This window comes from Zingiber officinale, chromosome 3A, assembly GCF_018446385.1.
Source record: "Zingiber officinale cultivar Zhangliang chromosome 3A, Zo_v1.1, whole genome shotgun sequence".
Lineage (NCBI taxonomy): Eukaryota > Viridiplantae > Streptophyta > Magnoliopsida > Zingiberales > Zingiberaceae > Zingiber > Zingiber officinale.
Window position 1 is genome coordinate 133522002 of NC_055990.1, and position 15854 is coordinate 133537855.

At 37.0% G+C, this 15854-nt stretch overlaps 1 long non-coding RNA gene across 1 annotated transcript; it reads left to right on the top strand.

Annotated features, from left to right (window-relative positions):
* The first annotated feature begins 12514 nt into the window (after positions 1-12514).
* LOC122052480 lies at positions 12515-14970 on the top strand. The gene is made up of 2 exons (XR_006132024.1): positions 12515-12704; positions 14132-14970. It is a non-coding gene; the product is annotated as an uncharacterized LOC122052480 (long non-coding RNA).
* The last annotated feature ends 884 nt before the right edge of the window (positions 14971-15854 follow it).

Here is a 15854-nt window from a genome sequence, read left to right on the forward strand (position 1 = left end):
CCAGGTCGAGACGCCCGTCTCGAATCAGAGTCCTGTGTCAACAAACAATATATATATTTTATTTAGCTAAATCCAATTGAATAGCTAAATAAAATCCCTAAAACTAAATTAGGGCAAAACCCTAATCACACAATCTAAACCTACATAATTAAATCTAATGGTTAATTAGGATTAGTTACCCAATCCCTAATGGTTGACTAGGGTTAATTACCCTAACCCTAACCATTTCATTAGATTAATTCTACACACCATGTATCAACTAACGATACACTAACCATCATACTAATCACCATCTAAATCTAATTACAACCTCCAATCAAACATACACATAAACACCTATCATAACCGTAAATCTAAATATGATCTACCACATGGATCAATTACTCTAATTCATATCATAAACCTAAATTAACTAACCTACAGCAAGATCAAAACCATACCTCAATTCCACAGCTACTGTGGCTATTGGGACAAGAGGATTGTTGCTGCCGAGACCAAGAAATTGCTGGAATCAAGAACTCACAGCATTCAATTTGAAATCCACAGAGCAGGTCCTCACTGGAATAAATCGGACGAAGCAATGAACTAAACTGGAATTCATTGATCAGATTACGATTGAAGATCACAGAGCAAATAATAGATCACACCATGGAAACCATAGATCAAACAACACCCTAATATTACCTCAATCGATTGTCTCCAGGAGGTGTCGCCCGATTCGATTCTATGTTCCCAGAATTCCTCTACCTCTCAATCAACAAGGAGAAAGGGATCTACGACCTAACCCGAGATCGCCAACCATCAATGAGGAGGAGAGCAAGAATCGGAAAAGAAGATTCGCACTAAGGCACAAATCAGAGAGTCGAAGGACACCAAAGACCCGACTTAGCTTTAACCCCTTCGAAGCTCCAAGATCCACTCCTCACCGGCAACACCAAGAGACGGGAAAGAATCGCCGATCGCCAAGAACTGGTGCGTCGATGATCTAGGGCAGAGACATGAGAGGAGGAGGGAGGAGAGGATCGAGCCGCCCGGTAGCCAGGGATCCTGACGTTGGTGAGACTCCAGAGAGGAAAACCTCCGCCGGCGGTGAGCTCGCGGAGATCGGTGACAACGCGAGAGAGATTCGGTGGAGAGGAGAAGAGATCGAGAAGAAGGGTCGGGGAAGAGAAGGTGGATCGGCGGTTTTGGGGAAGAAGGAAATAAAGAAAATGAAAAAGGAATTTATATAATAAACATTTCCTCACTTAAACGGGTATCCCAAACAGGCTTAATCCGAACCCACTGATCGATCCCCTCAAAACTCTCCGAACGAGCTCCGAAAAATTCCCAGAAAATTCCTAAAAATTCCTGAAAAATTCTATAAGGCTATTTCTGAAATAACCCTATTTATTTAAATTTTTCCAAGATCTCACATTAAGCTTCACAGAAGGATTTTGTCAAGCTTTTTAAAGTACAAGGCAGCAAACCTTAACCATCAAACTTCACAGATTAATTCGAAATCAGGAATAAGCAAAGTCCAAAAATCTAATCCAAACAAAAACCTTTACTACACAATTCAAAAACAAGGAGAAACAAAATCCGAAAACCACTCCTATTGCAGGTGAGTAGCAACTCACCGAGCGTTCTTGGACTTACAACCGACGGAGACGACCTCTAGGGCTTCGGAGGTGTGGCTGTTTCGGCGAGCCCTTGACACCCGTGTGCTCTCCTCGACGAGGTGACCACCACCGTGTGAAGATCTCATGAAAAAGGTGCTCGGCCGGCCGTCGAAGTCGATGCCCTAGGCTCGGTGTTGTTTCCGCCCGAGCACAGGATCGCCGTCGCGCGTGAAGAGAAAGAGGAGAAGGAAAATTAGGTTTCGGCTAAAACCTAAGTTCTCCTTTTAATACCTAAAACTTCTATCATCAACTACTACTTAAATATATTTGCTTCCCTTCTTAATCACAAAACAACTGCAGACTGATTGGTTGGGCTGGGTTCGGCTCGGGTCGAGGTCTTGGGTTCGAGTCTCACCTTCAATATTTTTTGTCAAAACTTCTTTCTTTTTGTAACCCTACTAAACGATCTCCAAAAATTACGTAAAAATACTCTAAAAATTTCTAAAAATCTCTAGAATATTTTAAAAGTATTTCCAAATATTTTTATGGACTTTTAGAACTTGAAATAGGGAAAATTTGGTCATTACAGTAATTATATAGTTAAGATAAACTAATACCTAATTACACTACGACCTTCCAATGGTTTGTTCCTTTCCATCTTGGTCGTGAGCTACTGTTTATAATTTATAAGGTACTGATAACATGACCCTCTGTGTGTGACACCACATACCATGTTATCTACAATATAAATTAATTGAACAATTACATTTATTATAAATATAGACATTTGACCAATGTGATTCTTATTTCTAGATAAATGTTTATACCAAAAGCTAGGCTTTTAGTATACATCCTAACAATCTCCCACTTATAATAAAAGACTAAGCTGCCATATCTGCTGCCATACATCTGATTCCCAACCCTTCAACATGCCCATCAAAAGCTCTTGCCTTAAGGGCCTTAGTGAAAAGATCTTCTAGGTTATCACTTGATGCAATCTAGGTAACAACAACTTCTCCTCATTTATACGATTTCTCGTATTGGGTGGTACTTGCGCTCTATTGTGTTTACTTGCCTTATAGACTTATGGTTTCTTCGAGTTTGCTACTACATCACTATTATTACAATAAATTGTAATAATCTTTGGACAAATCAGAAATCATATCTAAGTCTATCTTGAGGTTATTAAGTCATTCAGCTTTTATGACTACCTCAGAGGCTTGCCATATACTCAGCTTCTATGGTGGAGTCCAGAAAAACACCTATGCTTATCACTCTTCCATAGTTATGACTTTACCTCTTAAAGTAAACACAAAACCCCGAGGTTGACTTACTAATGTCCCTATCCGATTGGAAGTTAAAATCCGTGCAACCCACAGGGACCAAATTAACTGCCTTGTAAGCTAGCATATAATCTCTAGTGCCTCTAAGGTACTTTAATATATGCTTTACTGCAGTCCAATATCCTTGTCTAAGGTTACTTTGATATCTGCTAACTATGCCCTTGGCAAAACAGATTTCTGAACTCGTGCATAGCATACATTAGGCTTCCCACAGCCGAAGCATAAAGAACTGCCTTCATTTCCTCTATCTACTTTGATGTCTACGGAGACATCTCTTTTAGATAAAGTTACTCCATTCTAAAAAGGTAAGAAACCTTTCTAGGAGTTTTGCATGCTTAAAACGAGTAAAGATTTTTTCGATATATGAAGCTTGGGATAAGTAAAATATTCTTTTCTTGCGACCCCTTATTACTTTGATCCCAAGAATATATACATTCTCCCAAGTCTTTCATATCGAATTATTTGGACAACCATACCCTTACTTCTGACAACATTTTGATATTGTTTCCAACTACAAAAAATGTTATCTACGTATAGTACAAGAAATACTACCACGTTTCCATCATACTTTTTATATACACAAGACTTATCCGGTTACTAAATAAATCCATAGGTCTGGATTACTTTAATAAACCGGATGTTCCAAGACTTTGAAGCTTTGCATCAGTCCATAAACTGATTGAGCTTGCACACAAGATGCTCTTTGCCCTTTGCAATGAACCCTTCTGGTTGCTTTATATGGATGCTTTCTTCAAGACTTCCATTAAGGAATGCTGTCTTGACATCCACTTGCCAAATAGATAAAAGAATCCGGATAGACTTAAGCATGACTACCAGTGAAAATGTTTCTTTTTCATCAAGCCTTACTTTGAAAGTTTCCACCTTCCTGTCTATCCATCTTTTCCTATTGTAGACCTATTTTCACCCAATGGCTTTTACACCATCTGGTGGTTCTACAAGCTTCCAGATTTTATTAGAATACATATATTCTAATTCTGTATTCATTGCACTTTGCTAAGATGTTGCATCTTTATCTTAGAGTGCTTCATCATATGTCCGGGATCAGGCTCATGTTCATTTGGGATCAAGTCCAAAAACTCTCCCAAAACATGAATCTTTTAGGTTAGCTTGACAACCCTTACACTACGATTAGCTACTGTCTGTAATTGTGTATCATTTATGATACGTGTTGCAATTTCTTGTGATATTTCATCTTGTACAGTTGGTACTAGATTTGACGTGTCCTTTATTATTTCCTTAAGAACAAATTTACTTATGGGCATGTGATTTATAACATAGGCATTTTCTAAAAATCGGTCATTGATGCTAACAATGACCTTCTGATTTTTAAGACTATAAACCTACTTTCATTTCTCTAGGATAACCCATAAACAAGTGAATTCCTATCCAACTTTATCAGTGTCTCTCATGTGCTAGACCACCCAAATCCGAATATGCTTCAGACTAGACTTACACCCAATCTGCAATTCTATGGGAGTAGAGAGTTCTGACTTAGAAGGTACTATGTTCACTTCCATTTCCAGTGTATATCCTTAAAACAAATTTGGTAATAACTCATCATCGATCTAATTATTCCATAAGAGCCTTATACCTTCTTTCTACTACACCATTCTGTTGGGGTGTACCAGGTGCAGTTAATTGGGATTGAATCCCTACTTTTGATAAGTAACTCCTAAATTGTCCCAAGAGGTACTTGCTGTTGGAGCGTTGGGCCGGCTAGAAGGGTTGGTAAATAACCTGTCAATTAAAACAGACAGCCCTTCTTCGAACGATTAAGCTAACACTTGTAAAATGAATTAAGCAGATAAATAAAAGCATAAAAGAAAAGACGAGGCACCAGATGTTTACTTGGTTACAACCGATGTGGTTGTTAATCCAAGGAAGATTAAGCTCAAAAACTCCTTCAGGCGGAGAAGCCTCTTACAGCGTTTAGGCACAGAAAACAGAAGCTTAACTACAACTAAAGCATACAAGTGTTTGGAAATAGAATGATCGTGATTGTTGAAAAGCTTCTGGACCAAGGCTATATTTATAGCCTTGGTCGGGGTTCCGGGCGCCCTGGGGGGATAAAATTTATCCCCCAACGGTTGGATCGAGTCAAAGCTCGATCCTGTGAAAAAGTCCCTTCCGGGAGCCTCGGATGGTTCCGGGCGCCCCGGACAGTTCCGGGCGCCCCGGAGCCAAAAGTCAACCCAGTTGACTTTTGGTCCGTGCTCTCTTCTCCGGCTCCGCTTGCTTGGGTGATCTCTGACATCCGGAATAGGGCTCACCCGAACCCATCTTCCGGTCTTCTCGAGCGTGCTTCCCTCCGGCTTCTCGTCCCTCGGAATTACCGCGTGTCCCTTCTCGTCCACCAGCGTACTCATCCGCAGACTTCGTCCCTCGGTCGCACCCCGTGCCGACCTTCGCGCTAGCTGCGTCTCTTGCTCCCCGAGCAATCTTCCGCTCCGGCTTTCGTACCTCGGAACCACCGCGCTCACTTCCATCTCGGACGACTCTTTCCCGTGCCGTCCTTCTCATTGTCTTCCGCCCGAGTACCTGTGCTCCTAAGCTCCTGCACACTTAGACACAAGGTTAAATACAACGCAGGACCTAACTTAACTTGTTGATCACACCAAAACAACCTTGGGGTTCCAACAATCTCCCCCTTTTTGGTGTGATCAACCCAAGTTAAGCTAGGGTCAACACAGATATAAAATAAAATTAAGTCAATTAACTTAATTTGCAATTTAAGTGCAAAAGGGTAGAAAAAATTAGATTTAAAAAAAAATTTAATTTTCAATATTTCTACCTCCCCCTAGACTTATACTTTCTCTTCTCCCCCTTTGATCACAATAAAAATGGGGTTTAAAAAAAAACAATCTAAGGGTTAAAGACTTAGAAAAAAATATCTCTAAATCAAATCAAAAAAATTTTCTAAGTCATTAAGAGCAATTTCGAGAATCTTTGAAAATTTTGCAATAATTTTCATAAAAAAAATCATTCTAAGCCCAAATATATATGCAAGAAAATTTATCAGAATTGATAACGTAAAAAAAATTTTCTTTGCATTTATTTAATTGTTGTTCTAATGCTCTTTATCAACAGGATTTAAATTTCCATTTTAATTTATCAAAACTTCTTAAATCACACTGTTTCAAATTTAAGGCCACAAATATTAAACATGCAACAATTTGTATCATATTAATTTCTATTATTTTTTGAATTTCAACTTCACAAAAATATTAAAATAGCATAAATTCTAACTTGATAAAATTCCTCAATAATATAAAAAAATCTTTCGGCAATGTGCAAAATTCGTTTGAAAGAATATTTTGTAATTTGCCAGAATTTTTTAACAATAAGAATTTGCAGGAATCTATTAATAATAGATTTCTTAATCCGAAAATATTTTTCGATGAATCAATTTCTAATTCATAAAACTTTTTCAATAAAGTAATTTGTAATTCCAAATTTTTTGGATCAGAAAAAGTTTTCGATAATATTTCTAAGTTGCATAATTCTTTCGAAAAACTTCTTTGTGATTCACAAAAGTTTTTTAGCAAAGTTTCCAACTTGCAAAATTCTATTGTTAAGATATTTTGAAATTCGAAGAACTCTTTCGATAATATTTCAAATTTGCAAGATAAGTTTGACAATTAATTTTCTAATAAAAAAAACTCTTTCGATGATTCGCAAAAATTTTCAGGCAATTCTTCGATTGAATCATTCAATTGATCAGAGGTTCGAGTCCATACCTGACTTACCTTGTCAGTAATTGATTCTCCCCCTATCGAGTTGCTTTCTTCCGAAGATTCTCCCCCTTCATCGATCTCGGGATGTACTTCGGTTGTTGTAGTACTTACCTCGATTTCGGACTCTTCTGTCGGTGGCTCGGTGTCTATTGAGGTGTCAGCTTCTGAAGGTTCTTCGTAGAGCTGCAAAAACTTTTCCCAAAGTTCTTTTGCGCTTTGATAATATGCGACTTTTTTGAAATCTTCCTTTGGTATTACATTCAGAAGATAATATTTTGCCCGCCCATTTGCCATAGACTCCTCACGTTGCTTTTCGTTCCAGAGGCGTAGATCGAGTCTTTCTCCGTTCGTGTTCTTTGGTTCTTCATAACCAAATTTCATTATTAAAGAAATACCAGAATCTGAGTTAAGGTATACCTCCATGTTTTGTTTCCAGATGGAAAACTCCCCCTCGAATGCAGGTGGGTAGTCGCTAACTCCGGCCATCGTTTTTGTTGCGTCAGACGGCGGTTAGTCCTTCTGAGGCGTACTCGGCTCTGATACCACTTGTTGGAGCGTTGGACCGGCTAGAAGGGTTGGTAAATAACCTGTCAATTAAAATAGACAGCCCTTCCTCGAACGATTAAGCTAACACTTGTAAAATGAATTAAGTAGATAAATAAAAGCATAAAAGAAAAGACGAGGCACCAGATGTTTACTTGGTTACAACCGATGTGGTTGTTAATCCAAGGAAGATTAAGCTCAAAAACTCCTTCAGGCGGAGAAGCCTCTTACAGCGTTTAGGCACAGAAAACAGAAGCTTAACTACAACTAAAGCATACAAGTGTTTGGAAATAGAATGATCGTGATTGTTGAAAAGCTTCTGGACCAAGGCTATATTTATAGCCTTGGTCGGGGCGCCTGGATGGGTTCCAGGCGCCCTGGGGGGGATAAAATTTATCCCCCAACGGTTGGATCGAGTCAAAGCTCGATCCTGTGAAAAAGTCCCTTCCGGGCGCCCCGGATGGTTCCGGGCGCCCCGGACAGCTCTGGGCGCCCCGGATAGTTCCGGGTGCCCCGAATCCAAAAGTCAACCTAGTTGACTTTTGGTCCGTGCTCTCTTCTCTGGTTCAGCTCGCCTCTGGTCTGGGTCTTTCTGCTCCGGCTCCGCTTGCTTGGGTGATCTCTGACATCCGGAATAGGGCTCACCCGAACCCATCTTCCGGTCTTCTCGAGCGTGCTTCCCTCCGGCTTCTCATCCCTCGGAATTACCGCGTGTCCCTTCTCGTCCACCAGCGTACTCATCCGCAGACTTCGTCCCTCGGTCGCACCCCGTGCCGACCTTCGCGCTAGCTGCGTCTCTTGCTCCCCGAGCAATCTTCCGCTCCGGCTTTAGTACCTCGGAACCACCGCGCGCACTTCCTTCTCGTCCGCCGGTGTACTCTTCCGCAGCACCTCGTCCCTCGGACGCACCGCGTGCCGTCCTTCTCGCTAGCTGCGTCTTCCGCTCGAGTACCTGTGCTCCTAAGCTCCTGCACACTTAGACACAAGGTTAAATACAACGCAGGACCTAACTTAACTTGTTGATCACACCAAAACAACCTTGGGGTTCCAACACTTGCCACTACGATCTTACCATAGTGACTTGATACTTTTACTTTAACGTTTCTCCGCATCAGCCTTGTACTCTTTGAACTAATCTAAGTACTTAGTCTTGCGGCACATTAAGTAAATGTATTTGTATCTTGAATAGTTGTCTATAAAATAGACGAAATCTTCGATACTACCTCTTGCCTGGATAGTCATAGGATCACACAAATCAGAATGAACCAATTCCAACATATCTTTGGCTCCATACCCCTTAGACTTAAAAGCTTCTTGGTTATTTTTCCTTCCAAGTAAGACTCGCAGGTTGGAAAGATTTCCACTACTAATGAACCCAAAAGTTCATCAGCTACCAATGAATCCTACTCAAGTTAATATAACCTAGCCTTAGATGCCAAAGATATAATTGGTTCATTTCCGAAGGTTGCTTTCTCTTAAAGTTAGAAGATGTGTTACTAATTTTCATTTGTTGCATCGTGGGAGTTATTGGATTATAAATTGTCAACCAATATACCAGAATAGATAACTTCCCTATTTTTCTTGATAACAACTTTGTTATCAAAATAGACACAATATCTATTTTATAATAGTTTAGAAACTGAAATCAGGTTCTTTCTAAACTTAGTATGTAAAAACAATTTTTAATAATCCATATTTAATTCCTATTAGAGAATAAACCTCTCCCACTGCAACAGCTACTACTTTTGCAGTAGTGCCCATGTGGACGGTGTTTTTATTTTCATTTAGTTGTCGGGTTTCCTGGAACCCTGCAATGAATTGTAGACATGATTAATGGCATCTGTATCTACACTCCAGGTTCTGGTAGATAACACCACTAGACATGTTTCAACTAATGAATTAAATACACCTATATTGTTCTTAGTTCTAAGAAGACAGTCTACCTTAATGTCCAAGTCCTATTTCCAATCATTACAATTGGGACTACTAAGTCTTTTCTATAGTATAACAACTAGGGGATTGACAAACATTTTAAATCTTAAGAGTCACAAAAATATTTGGTCAAGATCAACTCCTTAAAATTCCCATGAATTTTGTATGCCACGATAGTGTGGACGTATACAAAATCAAAGAGGAAATTTTATTCATTAATTTTATTATCTCATCAACTTTACTTTATGACGAATGAAATTAATAGTTGATCTACCTTTGATCAAATATTTGGTCAAAACTTTTGAATTTAAAATAACATTGATTCCTCAAATAATATTATTTAAATTTACCAACACATCAAACACCATGAATTTTGCATGTCACGATAGTGTGGACGTATACAAAATTAAACATTTGTAAGAGGAGGGGTTTACCCATTAATTATCTTGTCAATAAATCTTTATGACAAATAAAATTACCTCAAACACCGTGAATTTTGTATGCCACGATAGTGTGGACGTATACAAAATCAACATTTGTAAGAGGGGTTTTTAATTTTATTATCTTGTCAACCTATTTATTTGACAAATTAATAGTTGGTTTTCTTCGGTTACACAAATAATAGCAGTGACTCCGATGGGGAGGATACTATTAGACGTGTCTAAGTGTATACCATTACTTGACACTAAGTCCATTAATAAGATTGTGCTCCTTCCGATGGGGAAGATCACACGCTCTTAATTAACTTCCTATAGTCATCCAAAATGGAAGTTTAATCTAGTGATCCGCAAACATGCTCATCCGATATGGAGGAAAGCACTCAGAGCCAACACGCAAGTTTGTTGCATCACTTATAAACCAGTAATGGAGACCGTGGAATTTATTTAAAAATAAATCCCTCTCCCACTTAGTTATTTAAAGTGAGGAATTTTGACTATGCTAGCCTACTTAACATGCATACTAACAAGCACACACAGCACAACATAAAAAGCAATAAATAGAAAAACTAATTTTCAACTATTATGACTTTTATCTATTGTTGTCATCCATGTGTCGCAAACCCTAGCTGCTGCCATCTTTGGCCACCGCCACCGGGTCTAGTTGTCACATCCATCTTGCTCCTTGTTCCGCTGCGCCTCTGATCCTCAAAAGGTCCCACGCCTTGCAATATTCGATCCGCGACATAAATAGAATTTTACATTTTTCGATCCTATATTCCTCGAAGGAATGTACATGTATCTAGATCAAAAAATAAAATCCTAATAAAACTAAATACAGCTCCTGCTGTATTTTATAATACAATCATGCACACACAATAAAATGCCCTTTACATGTCCAAGGGTCCAATCACACACACAATATCTATAAGCCATAATAGTTGGATCCTGCATCCACAAAGTTAGCACATCCTATTATTATCCTGCCTAAATTATGTATGACATGTGCATAATTAAACTAATACCAAATGCACAGAGGCAAAACCCTAGCTCTGATACCAATTGTTGGTTGCTACTCGGAAAACCTAATGGTTCCACTGTACAAAAATTTTGTACAAAGGTTCTGAACCTTTTCCTAGCTACAATGTGTTCTTTTAAATTAAACTTGGATCACCTGCGGAACTTAACACGTTTGATCCTAAGTTTAATTTATTTGTTCTTTTAGGTTTAGACTTGGATCTCTTGCGGAACTTAACACGTTCGATCCAAATCACCTAGGTTATTAATTCCATTAAATATTAATTTTCAAAATTGGCTTCCAGGACTGCATGGCGAGGCACATGGCCTTCTTGGATATGGGAACAACCACCACCGCCTAGACAAAGCCTTTTAAGGAAAGCTAATATTTAATTTCCTTAAATAACTTTAGGTCAACCAAAAGGAACAATCAACTCACAAGGAAAAGAAAAATAAAAGAACACAATATCGAAAACTATTTCGAAAATCTAGAATCACATGCCTCTTGTATTTGGTGTTTTTACAAAGAAATAAAACTAGTATGATGCGGAAAATAATTACTAGTTATACCTTTCTTTGTAGACTTTAACGACCTCTTGATCTTCTATCGTATTCCTCTTCTAACCTCAGACGTTGTGTGGGCAATGATCTTCCGAGATGAGAACCACCAAGCACCTTCTTCTTCCTTGCAAGTTTTGGCCATCAAAACTTCTCCTAGGATGAAGAGGTTTGGCCACCACCACCATGCTCCAAGGGATGCTAGAAACAAAGCTTTTTTTCTCTCCTTCTTCTTCTTCTTCTCTAAACTTGATCCGGCCACCATATGAATCTCCACAAGAAGGATGAGGTTCGGTCATCAAAGAGAAGAGAGGAGGAGAGGATGGCCGGCCACACCAAGGAAGAAAAAGAGGGAGAAAATAGAATAGAGTTATATTCACTACAACATTTTTTATTTTTGGCAACGCCTCTCATTGCAACGGCTTAAAAACCGTTCTCTTAAAGTACATTAGGCAACGGTTTTTAATAGTGTTGGTTTAATAAATTTTTTTAATATGCAACGATTAAAAACCGTTCTCTAAAATATATTTATTAAAAAAAATTATACTAAATAGATTAGGCAACGGTTTTTAATATTTTTTTTAAAATATTGTTGCGCTACATTTGGCAACGGTTTAAACTACAATATTCTTTATTTTTTGCAACGCCTCTCATTGCAACAGTTTAAAAACCGTTCTTTTAAAATACATTAGGCAACGGTTTTTTTTTAAATTTTTTTGCAACAATTAAAAACCGTTCTCTTAAAATACATTAGGTAACGATTTTTTTTAATTGTTCTCCAACAATTAATAACCGTTCTCGAAAATAAAATTTCTATTTTTATTTTCCTTTTCTAAAATAAACCCTACCCGCGTGCGCATTTCCCTACTCATTTTTTTGCCCGACCTTTATTTCTTTTCCCTACTTTTTTTCCCTCCTAAAGTTTCCCTACCCGTCACTACAAGAAAACAGAGTTTCAGTAACGGATTTTTTAAATGGAATTAAAATTTGTTTTAATTTTTAGTAAATCAAAAACAAATTTAATACGGAATTACTAATCAATTATATTTAAATAAAATATAATATACAAAAAACTATTTGAGACGGAATTTAAAATGAACCAAAAATAAATTTATAAAATAAATATTTATAAACAAAAATAAATACAGAATTAAAATAAATTTTGATAGAAAATTTTATTTGTCAATAAATCGGTTTATATAATTTTAAATGGAAATAAATTTTGTTTTTAATTTATATTCAATTATAAAAGAAGTGTATTAAATTATTTTTATTTTTATTTTAATAAACCCGATATATGCTAAATCCTGTTTAATATTTTCATTCGTCTCCCTCGCTACATCTTCCTTGCCGACTCATCTTTCTACCGACTGCTTTCTGCCGTCTCTCTCGCCGACTTTCTCACCGTCTCGCCGACTTTCTCCCCGACTCTTCTTCTTGTATCTCGACGGCATCGTGTATCTGACCAACCTTGCTGCTCGTATCTCGCGCGCCGACTCTACTGCTCTCTCTCAAAAGGTAACCCCTAATTTCTTCTTCTTCCTCTTGCTGTGGACTACCACGCCGCATGACCTAGATTTTTTCTGCGGCCACTGCCGCAGATGCGTGCGCCACTAGATAATTACTTGAGGCGAAAACCACGTTAGATGCCCGAGCGACCAAATCACAAAAATTTGTGTGATTTCTGTTGTTTAGGGAAAAGAGGCAGATGACTTATGTTCCTGTTCCTGTTACCTTTGCAAAGAGAAGAAATCATGTTGCTTTCATAGAATCCAGAATAACATCTCCATCTTTTGTATACCTAAAATGATTTATGTTCACCAATGATTTACAAATTTCCTCTTTTAAAGTTTCTATCTCTTTCTTAAGAAAATCAATTTCTAGATTTCTGTCTTTGCAAAGATAGCTCACTTTCTATGAACTTAATTCTTAGTAGCTCTATATCAACTAGCAATATTTCCTTTTCTCCATTCTGTTCCAAGCCAAAAAGATTTCTCTGCTTGGAAGGTTGACACTTCAAATTGAGTTACTACACTTCTCTTATGAAGTCTTTTTGCAATGCTTCCTTAGATAACTTATGGTTGTCTAGTTCTTTGCTCTTTATATTTTAATTCCAAGCTCAACCTTTCTACATCTCTTGACCTGATACCTATTCGACCTACTAGCTGCTTGAGTTTCACTTGGAATTTCCCCTGTAATAACACTATATCTTTATTAGATTTCTCCAAAATTCTTCCCATGTTGCCTTTTTGTGATTGTAACTTGGCATTTTCTTTAATTGCTTGCGTGACTATCTTCTCAATAGTTTGAAATGTAGATGACATATGTGCAGAAAGATTACTGAGTTCCTCTCGAAGCCACTCGACACTCTTAGAAATGTTCCATTTAGTATTTCTCAATGTCTCTTCTGCTACCTTGGCTCGTTTCTCTTGTTCAACTTTAGCTAATGTGATGGTTGCTTGATCTAATTTAATCACTCCAGTTTGTTTCTAAAGTTCTTTCTCCAATAACTCAATCACAGAGATGATTTCTTTTTCCTCGGTACATAAAACATACAAAAGCACATGAATTTTGTTTAATATCACAATGACAATATCCGTACTACGTATGAAATGATCAGAAGGGTATGACAATTTTGTTTCTTCTTATATCGTACTTGTATGCTCAAGGCATGATCCTTCTGTATAAAGACAATTTGATCCTTCAGTATAGAGATGCTTCTTTGGTTGACTCACTAGTTGTTTTCTTCCGTCTCATTTCCCTAAGTTCTCTGGAGACAATTTGATCCTTCAGTATATTATTTATCTTATAGTATCACCAGTCTCTTTGTTTACAGAAATTTGTTCTTAATTCCAGTGTTTTTGTTCTTAATTTGTCATACATTGTCTCACTTGTTATGTTATTGTTTTAATCATTTTATGTGCTTTTTTTTTTTCCTTTTTTAGAAAAATGAACAGGAGAATTGATATTTAACCTCATCAATTTCAAGTTAATTCCAGTGCTGAATTGCTCAAACTGTATAAAGTAAAAGTAGAAGGTGCCAAGAATATGAAGAAAAACAAAGAATCTACTTCAAAGCAAGAGCCAAGGAAAAATTCTACGGCTGGAAGTGCAGTCCAAGAAGCTAGAAATACTCAAATACAACATCAAATGAAAGACCAAAGGAAGCAGCCATTGACCACTACAAGTGCAATTCAAGAAGGTGCCAAAAATATGAAGAGAAACAAAGAATCTACTTCAAATCAAGAGCCAAGGAAAAATTCTACTGTTGCAAGTGTAGTCCAAGAAGCTAGAAATACTCAAATACAACATCAAAAGAAAGACCAAAGCAAGCAGCCATTAAGCACTACAAGTGCAGTTCAATAAGTTAGAATGCAACAAGAAAAGTTAGAAGTAAGATCTACTTTGATGCAACATGGAGAGCAAGAACAGAGGAAGAAGCTATTAGCCATTGGAAGTGCAATCCAAGTAGGAAGATCTACTCAAACACGCCACAAAAAGCAAGACCAGATGAGGCAATCCTTAGCCACTGGAAGTGAAGTCGAAGTTGGAGGATCTACTTACATTCCAAGTCAAAAAGACCTTGATCAGTAATGATAGATGACAAATGATTTTATATTTTGTGTGCAAAGATTTAAGTTTAAGGTAGAGAAATATTAAGACAAATGTGGATGAAGATGATGCATACTTTGTTAATTAGTATATTTGTTTGAGTATTATAATATTTTGTTTTGGATAACAATGTAATTAATTTTCTTCAATATGTATGTGGATGATTAATATATTTTGAGCATGTTTTTCTTTAATTGGTATAATTTTCTTCAATTGGTATATTTTCAGTATTAATTTTTTCTATTGCTATCAACGACAACAGTTTTCCTCTGTTGTTATCAATAACAATGATTTTCCTATGTTACAATCAAAGGCAACGGTTTTTCCTGTGTTGCAATCAAAGACAACGGTTTTTTCTGTTGCTATCATAGATAACGGTCATAAACCGTTGCCATAGAATGATTAAAAAACCGTTGGCTATATTCATCAAAGGCTACGGTTTTTTTTATAGTGTTGCAAATTATTAGTAAAACCGTTGCCTAATCAAAAGGCAACGGCTGACTATACCACGGTTTAAAAACCGTTGTCTAAAGAAAAGGCAACGGTTTTTATACTTTAGGCCACATTTTTTGGACGTTGCCATTGGTGAAAAATGTTGTAGTGATTCATGAAGGCACCTCTACCCCCTCTTTTATAATCCTTGGTCTTAGCAAATAAGGAAATTTTAATAAAAACTTCCTTAATTCCTTTGCCATGAAATATAAATTTAATTGATATAAAATCAATTTCTCTTTTATTAATAAACATGGCCAGCCACAATAATTTAAGCAAAGGAAATTTAATTCAATCAAGAATTAAAACCTTCCTAATTTGTTTCCGAAAATTTTAAAAATAAAATTTCTCTAATAATTTTTATCCCTTCATGATTGGTTTATAAAAAGGAAATTTAATAAATTAAAATCTTTCTTTTAAACATGTGGATAAAAAGAAAGTTATCTCTAAAAATTAAAATCTCTTTTAATCTGCAAATAAGGAAAGATATCAAATCTTTTCTTAATCTTTTGTAGAAACTTATAAAAGAGAATATTTAATTTTTAAACTCTCTTTTAAATCATG